Here is a 12,092-nt window from a genome sequence, read left to right on the forward strand (position 1 = left end):
TGGGATCAGACGCAAAATGTGCTATACCCTCATACTGTACTACCTAAGGAAAACAATATAGCAACTCCTACATATAAAATACAAATATAGAGAGAAGGAAGTCAGATATAAGTGAGTTATAACTATGTACCAGTTTTGCCCTCCCATACAAAGTGCTCCCAATGGCCCAATAGACAGTACCCCCCATACACAGTGCCCCCATAGACAGTACCCCCCATACACAGTGCCCCCAAAGACAGTACCCCCCATAGAGAGTGTCCCCAATTGACCCCATAGACAGTGCCCCCAATTGACCCCATAGACAGTAGCCCCCATGCACAGTGCCCCCATAGACAGTACCCCCATACACAATGCCCCCATAGCAAGTGCCCCCATAGACAGTGCCCCCATACACAGCAGCCCCCATAGACGCTCCTTGTTCTGCGGCGGCGACAGGCCCTTTTATAAGGTTGCGCCCCATGCGTATTGACGTCACACGTACGCACGGGGCTCAACCCTATAAAAGGGCCTGTTGCCGCCGTACAAGAAGCAGAGCTGCAGAAGAAGCCAGAACGCCCAGCTACAGCCAGCGTATCCCACTGTGCTTGATAGTTCAAAGAATGTCCCGCGTTTCCGTAATCTATTACGGAAATGCGGGACATTCATTGAACTATCCGGGACAGTGTGATGTGCTATAAAAACCGGGACTGTCCAGCGGAAAGTATGCTACTATTTAAAGTTGTGATCTAGTTCTCTAGTCTCATTTTATACTAGGCTGTTTTATGTGTGATATACTATATTACCATTATATCAGTAGCATTTCTGTTTCACGCTAAAAAAGCCAGAAGAATTAAATATGAATACTATGCCAGTGCAAATCCCAAAGCAGACCCCGTGCACATAATGCCTATACCCATGCTACATTCATAGAAATGCCTTATAACCAAGTGTGAGCAGGGTCAAACTGGGCCTGCAGGGCACCAGGAAAGAACTTGTGGGTCCCAAACCTGATCCCCTCCCATACTGCCTTGGGCCGCTGATTTTCCTCTCTTGGCGCGCTCAGAGTAAGGGGTTGGGTGGGTGACAGGGGAGTGTGGGGGCCCTGGGGGGAGCCCTGGTGGGCCCTGCACCCCCTAGTCTGACCCTGAGTGTGAAAGGTTTTAAAGGACTGAACAAAAAGCCCATTTACTAGGGTGTGCTGAATTGTTAGACACTCCCCAGTGAATCCCTAAGCTTGACCCCGGGCTAGTGCTATTCTTTTCTACAAAAAAACCCACTGATTTATGTGAGCACCACTTTATTTCTATAGGGCAGTGATCCCCAACCAGTGGCTCATGAGCAACACGTTGCTCCCCAACCCCTTGGATGTTGCTCTCAGTGACCCCAAAGCAGGTAGTTATTTTTGAATTCCTGACTTGGAGGCAAGTTTTGGTTGAAAACAAGATTTACTACCAAATAAAGCCCCCTGTAAGCTGATAGAGTGCATAGAGGCTGCCTAATAGCCAATCTTAGCCCTTATTTGGCACCTCCATAAACTTTTATGATGCTTGTGTTGCCCTCTGAGTCTTTTTACATTTGACTGTGTAAGAAAGGTTGGGGATGCCTGCTATAGGTTAAAGATGGTGGCAGTTACTTTAAGGCAGCGGTATGTGTAGCTTAAGGCATGTGAATACCTGTTTTAAGAAGGCTTTAATTACATTTAAGGTATTTTGCGCACCCATTACCTGTTCTTACCTTGCCTTCCCTTATTATGTCACTTCAGAATTAATATTAGTTTTGACTTGGGTTAGCCTCCTAAGGGCAAGGGTACACAGAGTGTTGGCTCTGCTGTTCTCAGCCTGTGTTTTTAGGCAGGAGGAGAGATGCAGACCTGCTTTTTCCGCAGTTCCGTGTTTCTTCACTGACTGCTGATCTCCACTCCATGTACCTACACTCAGGCTGAAGCTGTACTTGTCAGTGCAAAAACATGGAGCTGAAGAAGAGAGTGGATCCTAAAAAATGCATGCTGAGGCTGCATCTGTTCTAGAGCCAGTTGGTCTGGAACCATGGGGATGAAGGGAAAGCAGAAGTGAAAAACAGAGTACAAGGTGACAGCAAATAGGAAAGGAGAAAGAAAACAAAGTGAATAAATAAAAATGAGGGAGACATTGTGAAGTTTAAAATTGGAAAGGGAAGAAAAAAAACATGGTGAAATAATGTTTTCTTATCTTGACAAAAAGATCACTTCTATTATTTTTATGTACTAATAAAGAAATATTTGTGCAAAAACATGTAAGGATGAATCTGCATAGCAGTACGGCTAACAATGTGTAGCTTTGCTACATAAATATCTGCTTTTTGAGGACTAAATGAATTCATATTGCCATTTCTTTTCAGGCTGTGAAACTGGAAACCTTGGAATACAGAAGGGCCTTAGTGAGAATATTCTTTTTTTAGCTTGTCAACAAGCAGTGAGATATTGTGGCAGTGTCCTACTTTGGCTGAGCATGCTGCATTGGTTACTGAATTGTTTGAGGTCCTTTCAGTTTTGTGTACCTGAGTCCTGGTGTGTGTGTTTGTTTCATCTCTACAAATGTTTATTGATTTTAACAGATTTAAGAGATTTAAAGTAATACTGACATATTCCACTGCCACCAAGCCACCCCAGCCCAGGGAAAATGGGTACTGTTACCACCCCAACAGGGCGCAGGTGCCTGTGAGAGGAAGGCTGGTTTTGTCTCTGATGCTGTATTGGTGGAATCCTTTAATGGGCTGGAGTACTGTTTTTATTAGTAAATACTTCTAGACTTGGAGCAGTTTGGGTAAAGTAAGCACGGGAAACATTCTGATAAAGAAATAATGGTTAAAAATTTAAAAATTATTTGTACACAAAAAGGAGAAAGATTGCCAGCGCATAGTTTCTGCCTTTAAAAATAATTGTTACAAAAATTGAGGAGTTAGTACCACACTTTGGCAAAAATATGTAAGCTTGTGTTACTTCTCAGCACCCCTCATTGTATGGGAGTCCTATACTGCCTATTAGCATTCTAAGTCTGTGGGGGATTTAAACTCTTACCCCAGCGAACAGTGTGACTGAGTGGTAAGACCGTATGGCTGCTGCCACACGGGGCAGATTCTCGGCCTGGGTATAAGGCTCAATGGCAGCTAGAAGCAATATTAGGCTACAATTTGTACCCCAAGCATAGAAAGAAATCATGAAATAAATGTGAATTCTATCTTTTTCCAGATATTGGGTGTGATCTTGGCATATATAAAGGTTTGATAGGATTTAGCCATAATGCGTTGAAAGGTCCTCTCTTAAATAGGAGTTTTTTTCAGACAAAGATTAATTATTATGTAATGAAACTATTTCAAAAGAACGCATTTTAAAAGGCAAAGTAGAAGAGAAGATGTAGCCAAGTGGTTTGTGGGAATATAGTACATGTGTGTTCTATGACATACAGTGCTTTTGTCTTTTAATTTGTATTACACTGCTGTATGTATGGGGGTAGAGTATGGGGAAGATTTGCGTAATGTTTGTTAATAATATATCCTTTTTTTAAATTTATGCAAGATAACCAGATAACGTAAGTACACAGGAACACAGATCTTTCAACTAATAGCTACTAAAGTTATCAAAGTTTGTAGATCTTAATTTTCTATATTGTCTCTTGTTAACTCTTATTAATAATATTCAAACTGCCAAGCATCTGCACTGTTTCAGATTCTTGCTAAGTCTTTTAACATATATCAAAATGTTGTTTTTTGTGCCTAATGGGTATAAGTGTTGAACACTGCGTGAAAGTAATTTTGGCCTTTTCTTTTAGTCAAATTTTTTGCAGGCTACCCAGGTTAGTCAGATGACCTAACATGTCAATTGTTGTGCTTTCTCAACCTAACATTTGTTCTACTGCATGCATCCCAACTGTACTATTTATCAGAAGAGCATTGCAGATTGCTGACTCATGCTGGAATCAGCCAATTAGAGCAGGTCAGCTGAGGTCAGTGACTCACAGCATTAGTGTGTTTTAGTCTGGAAAAAGGCTACATTAAGGAATTCAGAAAGAATTCATTAAATATATAAACAACTGTAAAAACAAGATACCGACTACTTATGAAAGCGATTTATTAAACCTATACTACAGCTGAAATGATTCTTTTTTTATAATTTTGAAGAAGGTTATCCATTCAATTTTATTATTAGAAGTAGTACTCTAAGACAATATTCAATTTTTCTTTTTTTTTGTGGTTTTGAATTGTTTTGTTCTGGCTTTGAGGCTCAAGTTAGAACTGTTAGTGGTTGCTAAGGCTTTGCCTAGCAACCATACAGCATCATAGAATTCCAAATTAAAAATTAACAAGGATAAGCAAAGAGAAATAAGAATAGCAATACAGTTGAAGCCTCATAGTTAAACTGTATTTTTTAAAGTTTGTTATTTATGAATTTTGTTGACAATTCAAATCCACAACATAGATATTGCTTACAGTGCCGTATAACAGATAATAAATCATGGTATGCTATTGCACTTCAATTCTAAAAGCAGTTAGGGTTGGATGAACATCGCAAGTTTTATCAGATACTCTCAGACAGGGAGGGAAACTTCAGGGCATCCAGCCAGGGGCCTGTAGACTTAGCCACTTGATCATCAGCCATCAGTGTTTGCACAAAACACAAGAGATCCTAACAAGTATCTGGTTTTGTGTAAGGGGTTAAATTATCTATTATCCTCTGGAGATAGAATCTCAGATAATAGCACTTGATTGTAGAAGTATTCCACTATCATAGGTCAGTATACCTGTAGAAGTTGGATTGGATTATTGGCCCTTATGGCAACCAGCATTGGGACTTCTCCCCATAACTCTTATTCTTATGGTGGTAATATATGTTGCATCTATCCTATCTATCATGGTTAAGATGTGATTGCAATGTAAAATTTCATGTGAGTATAAGAGGATTTCACAATTACTGGATACATTTTTGAGGTCAGGGTTCCATAGGTGGTCTTTTTGTGGCAAGGTTTCATTATTTAGATGAAGGAAACCAAACTGAGTGATATATGCATCCAAATGATGATGATCAAAAGTTGAAATTTGGTAGGATTATAAATTGTTGGAATATTTCCAAAAGGAAATCTGCACTAATGTTTTGGTGAACATCTTAGTCACCAAAGCCCGTGCCTTCTGCTGACATGCTAAAGTATAGAGAGCAATTTTGGGGTATCCTTGGTCCTGCTGTATCGGGCATTGCGTATCAAGTGATTTGAAGAAGTCTAAGGAAATATATCTTGGGGCATTCTGTAGCAAGTATAGAAATTTTGGTAAATATACCATCTTAAATAAGGTGACCCAGTTCCATCAGTAAAATACTGATACTGCAAAGATGAATTTCCCTTTTTATGTATTTTTTTGTGAAACAATAAGGGGCTAATTAAGTAACATTTGTTAGAAGTCAATGGGAGTTGTCCTATGCAAAATGTAAAAATCTTTGGTTAATTAGTGCTTTTAGAGTTTTCCCGGTTTTTTTTCGTATAAAAGTCCACGAAGATTCATGGAAAAATTCATGGTGTTCATGTTCTATTTGTTTTTGTTATGCATTTTAATCTGTTTGTACTTTCAATCTAGATCGTTAGTGGTTTTAGTGGAAATGAATGTAGTCGTGGTTAAAAAACCTCTAAAAACCCAAAAATCAGAATGTTAATAAATCTGCCCCAAAGGGACCTGAATGCCAGCATGATGGGCTTTATAGGGAAAATCCACCTAATTTTCTGACAGAGTAGGATTGGGATAAGAGATATTGTCAGTGCATATTGCTTTTGCTAGGGTTCAGTTATGGTTTATCCAGCGTGTGGTCTATTATTTCAGGCAGTTCCCTTTTGTATACTAGACCATGGGATCTGCCTAGCTTGAAGGCATGGTGCCAATGAGTCGCATTTTCGCTTAGGGGATAACAACAGGAACAGCAGACTTATGAGCTAATGAGCACCATAAATACAGAGACCCATGGATATCCTCACGTATACACACTTTTAATCTATGTGTAAACTGTCTGCTTTTAAAATGGCAATGGATTAGTGTTGTAGTTTAAAAGTATCATATACTGTGTAAGAAATGACAGTAATTACACTCACCAGTACTAATTACTTTGCTTCTATTAGTTACATTATTTTTTTTTTTGACTAGTTGGTTATTATCTAAGCTGCATGAATTCATACTGATGGCGACACAATCCACGTGGGTGTGTGTATGTTATGTTTAAAATGTTTTATAGTAGACTTAAGGTATGGAGATACAAATTACAGAAAAATCCCTTATCAGAAAAAATGCAGGTCCCAAGAATTCTGGATTATAGTCCCCATACTTGTACTGCTAAAGTAGACAATTCAGTATTTTACATTTGCTCGATTTAAATGAAACAAACATGCCTGTGTTTATAATGTGACAGCAATAACAGAAATATATCTCAGGGAAGAATCATAGATGGAGAATAATAAAGGTTTAGGAAGGCTCAGCAAGAATTTCTCTTCGGGAGGATGACAAATGACCTGTATTGGCTAGTGCTCAGTCCACTGTTTAGAATATCCAACCAACTCTACTTCACCAACTTCCAACCATTTTGCCTTGTATGCTAGATGATGGTAGCCTGGATACTCTGAGGTTTTCTGGTTGGCCCTTACTTTCAAGTATGACTCTTTTACTTTGCCTTTATTAGGACAGCATTTTTACCTGTGCTTTGCATCATTTATTCTTCCTTCTATTTTAACAGGATGACCAGACCCTGCAGATGAAAAGCAACCCCAATCAAAGCCATGATCTCAATCCAGCTAAAAATCTGTTGGACATTAAAGTGCTTAAGGTTGATATGACTATCACCCAGAGAAAATCTGCCTGGAAGAATGAGCCAAAATCACTTCAGAACAGTGTGGTAAGCTGGTATGTACTTAGCTCAAAAGACTTGCAACTGTGATGGCAGCCATGGGTGGTTCTACCAAGTATTCAAAGTCATAAAAACTGAGGAAGCGGGGGGGTGGGGGGCAAAGATCCAGCCAAACCCTGCCTACTTTGCATATGCAATTCAGCCTACTTTCCATATGCGAATTAGGATAAGGAAGGGAACTACGTGTTTTGCCTATGGTGAAAAATTTTCAACTTCCGTGTTTAAGTCACATGATTTTAAGGATTCAGATTCGGTTTAGCCAGAGGCATTGATTTGGCCAAATCCTGCTTAAAAAAGGCAACATCTTGGTTGAATCCTGAACCGAATCCTCGATTCAGCGCATCCCTAATTTTAATAAATATTGGTAGAATAGGTCAACTGTAGAGGCCCTATAATGAATTTTCTGTGGGGCCCAGAAACATCTAATTCCGCCACTGCAAGTATTGACTTGTGGGGGGGGATTTTGTAAGCCCTGTGAGTGCGGTACCAGTTACTTTGTGTGACTTGTGGGGGGAGATATTTATGCAACCAAAGGCAAAGATATGCTTTTTTGTTTTGCCAACTTTTTTGTTACAGAAAAATATGTCACCTTCTCAGAGTTTTAAAGGGAAAATAACATAAAAAAATTAAAGTTAGGGCAACACTACATTATATTTTAATTATTTTAAAACACTTTCATTCTTTTGTGTTACTGTTCCCTTTAAAAGTACTGTATAAATCAAACGCTAATAATCCCAATTAAATTTATTTTATTCCCAAGCCGAAGTGGATGAATTCTTATGGCACTTATGGAAACACATTTTTTTTATATGTAAATGGTCTTTTTTTTAAACATAATAATAACTACACTATATTGTAATGACCTTATTGGGTTTTTCAGGTTAACTGTGGCACCTGACACACACCTGACTTTGTTCCCCTGTATTTTTGCAAGTTTTTTTTATATGTTTGGGTGTGTCTTTGTTTTGTCTTCTATCACGTTAAATGCCATCTTTTAAGAATGAGGGCTGGGGAGTACTGGCCTCAGGCAATCTATGATACATTTACTAAAATAAAATCATAGATTGTTATGAGTTTCTGCAGAGGTTTCTACAATGTTGGTAAATGACCCCTACCACACTCTTCTTTACTGCCCTATTTAAATTGATAATCAAAATTCTTTCCACTAACAGAAATGCTTTGCCATATTCTAAGCTGTATGATGTCAAAACACACCTTCATGTGTTTGTGTGTCTTTATTTTAACCATATTTTCTAGCTTATTTATAATGCCCTAAATAAATGGAACAAACGTTCACTTCTTGCCTTCCTCTCTGCAATGTATTTCTGCACTAGTAACTACTTGAATTACTGCATATGTTAAAGTAAAAATCAAATTGTGGTTGTTTATAAGTGGCGCGTCTGTAGGTATAAGAGGCTCACAGAGAGCGGTGAGGATCTGAGCTGGTTAAAAGCTGCATGAGAAGTGAACGTAACCTTGACCTTTGCTTACGCAGTTACATAAGGACTGAGTGAGTCAGTGGAGAGAGCCAGACTAATTACACTAAACCCACGTGCAGTTATGTAAGTGTTATGCTTGCTTTTGCTGTGTGACAACATCGAGCTCAAGGCAGTCCAACTTCGTTGGCAGTATCCAAAGGAATTCAGCAGTAACAGCTTCAGTTTGCTCTTCCGCCACTGCCCACTGCTTTTGTTTGTAAGGTCTGTGCCTCTAGTCATTAAAGGTACCTTACAAGTAGCAGGGACCCCTGCTTTTTAGATACAACTATTAAAGCAATACTGTCAGCCCGCTATAAAGCAAATGCTGTGTGTATGAATAGTATAGCCCCTGTTGGCCCCCAGACAGAATGCTAAATCCCCCAGCTGTCATTATATATTTAGAATGAAATATGCAAGTCTACAAAGCATCCAGTAAAATATAGGAAGTGTATAAAGCACATTATTATGTATAATAGGAAAGTTACTGAGGGTCTTTTGCACGTTAGATGTAAAGTTTTATATTGGACTGAGTTGCAGGCTTCTCGTGTGTCACCCAGGTGATGGGTAGTGTTATATATTAAAGGACAAGGAAAAGGTAATCTGTTAGGCACTCTCCACTGTATTAAATCACTCGCTTTATTCCTCAGTGCTTCTCTTCGGGAAAAAAAAGGTGCACAGATAATATAGTGGCTCAGGGATAGATAAGAAAGATTCCCAGACTAGTGCAGTATTTTCCAAAGAGGAGCACTGGGATGCCTAGCATATTGGCAAACCACAGTTAGGGTTGCCACCTCGTGAAAATGATCTTACTGTCTGGGCTGTGGTGGGCAGTCGGGTGATGCAAGGGGAACAGGGTGGTGATATAAAAGGGTGGGGTGATGGATTAGTAAAGAGAAGGAGGTAAGTTAGACTTAGCAGTGGGGTATATCAGGGCTTAATTGTGTGGGCCAGGGTCACAATGAAAGGGCATTACAAACTTACCAATAAGTACATTACTAGTACAGGTATGGGACCTGTTATCCAGAATTCTCGGGACCTGGGGTTTTCGGGATAAGGGATCTTTTCGTAATTTGGATATCCATAACTTAAGTCTACAAGTACAAGTTACTGTTTTATTATTACAGAGAAAAAGGAAATAATTTTTAAAAATTAGAATTATTGATTATAATGGAGACTATGGGAGATGGCCTTTCTGTAATTCGGAACTTTCTGGATAACTGGTTACCAGATAAGGGATCCTCTACCTGTACATGTTTAATACCTGTACAAGCCGTGGCCTTGGCGGGTGCTTTACTGTCTAGGCTAGTAAAATTCTGGCCAGATGACAACCCTAAAAACAATATTTTACTATTTCATTGGCTTTTAATGGGAAATGTATAAATATCTCATGATGGAGTTTTTTAGGCCATATTTACATCAAAGGACGCTATATGTATACTATTCAGGACCAATGGTGTTGTATATAATTACATTTAGGGGAATCTAAAAAGATGCATGAGAATTGTCTTAAGGATTGAGGCCATTTTACTGTGTGATAATCCTGGTTTTATAGCAATGACTGATGCTGACACTGATGTTTCAGTCAATGAAAGGAATTGTGCCAGTATCACTATCAATGAACCCGCACAGTATTAATATAAAAACAAAACAGCCCACATTTTCCTTTGAACTTGACACACTACTGTTGCATCTGCAGTCAGACTGGGCAAGGGTCAGTGTGATCCCCTGTCGGCCGGAGTATGAATGTAAACAGCTCTCTAGCCAACAGAAAAAATAACTTCACTCCAGCATGAGTGACCCTGGAAAGGGTATTTACACATAGAAAAATGCCCTTACCTTAGTTACTGATATTGACATAATCATTGACAAGGATGTGCGGTTGTAATTTTTAGCACTATTAAAGGGGTGGTTCACCTTTAAGTTATTTTTTGTATGTTATAGAATGGCTAACTCTAAGCAACGTTAGATCTGTGTTACTTTTATTATTTATCTTTTTATTCAGTTTTATATTCAATTTTATATACCAGTGTCAAACCACTCCCTGGTTGCTACAGTAATTTGAACCCTAGCAACCAGATAGCTGCTGAAACCCAACCTGCAAAGCCACTGAACAAAAACGGAAATAATTAAAAAACTAAAGATAATAAAAAAATGACCAATTGCAAAATTGTCACTGAATATTCTCCTCTACATCATACTAAAAGTTGACTCAAAGGTGAACAACCCCTAATGCGTAGTAATATGTTCATTCGTGAACTTACCCCTCTCCCTCATTCTTGGAGGGGGGGTATTGAGATATGTTTACAGGTACAGAATCTGTTTTAAAAATTAGAAGTATTCGGTCATATTGGACACTGTGGGATATGGCCTTCCCTAGATAATGGGTTTCCAGATAAGGGATCATATACCAGTATGGATATGGATCTATTATCTGGATCCTTGGCAAATTGGGTTTTCCAGATAAAAGATCTATGTGTAATATTGATACTACTACAAAAACTATTAAACATTACAAATTGTTCAGGGTGGTTTAGCTATAAACTTGAATTTATGCAACTTGGTTAAGTACAAGCTACTAGGGGCAATTATGGTGGCATAATATTTTTTGTGAAATGTTAAACATAAACTAAATCCTGCTTGCTTAATAAGTGTCAATTTACAGGATATCTGCTACATTGAGTCAACTCTTAGGGGCAGATTTATCAAAATGTGAGTTTAGAGCTTAATACATAAAAACTCACCAACGTTTTATTCATTCCTATGGGATTTTTAGAATGTTATTTATAAATGGGTGAAATTTAGAACTCACAATTTGATAAATAAGCTTCTAAAATTCCTATAGAAATAGAATAGAACATAGGTGAGTTTTTATGTATCTAAACTCACATTTTGATAAATCTGCACCTTAGTATGTCATATAATGTTCTATTCTTACCTTTTTAATGTTTTGTAGCTTTTAAAAATTTTCCTTGTTCTTTTGCATCTTTGCAGCTTTCAGATAGGAGTCAAAAGAGATTGTTCTGTTTTTTGGCTGTTTATTGCTCTGTTTATTGGTGCTGTTACTTTTAATTACCAATCCTTCTATTCAGGCCTATTTAACTTTCAGTCTCTTATGCAAACCACTGTCTGGTTGCTAGGGTTAACTGGAAAATAGCAACCTGATATCTGCTAAAAATTCAAAATGGAGAGCTGTTGAACAAATAATGAAGACCGACTACAAAATACTTTTTGCCATACTATTAAGGGACACAAACCGGTGTGTCATGGTGTCTTTGTGACTTCTTCATGTAGGCCTCTGGCGAAGCTGTGGTTTGCCGTGGAAACATCTTGGTTTGGTAAAGCTTTTTTTTTATTTATATTTGTTTTATTTTTTGTCATATTGTTTTATTTTTCTGCTGTATAATATACAACACAGTGGAATATATTGCTTCTTTATAAATATAATAACAATAAGGGAAAATACTCATACTGGCTCTTTTGTCTTTCCCTTGAAAATCACTTGGAGTTTTCAGTAACGTCAATCAGTTCTTTAAAAATATTGAATGTATGGATGTTTTTGCCAAATTTGAATTTGAATTATCCTGCTCCAATTGAAGCTGACACATAATCAGTACAGTAATTGCTGAAAAGGTTCTGTACTGTGTATCTGCTCACCCAGAGGGGTGTAGGGGGTATATGAGAATAGGTAAGAAGATGCACACTATGTAGAAAATACCCCAGGC

The sequence above is a fragment of the Xenopus tropicalis genome, chromosome 2, assembly GCF_000004195.4.
Source record: "Xenopus tropicalis strain Nigerian chromosome 2, UCB_Xtro_10.0, whole genome shotgun sequence".
NCBI classification, from domain to species: Eukaryota; Metazoa; Chordata; class Amphibia; order Anura; family Pipidae; genus Xenopus; species Xenopus tropicalis.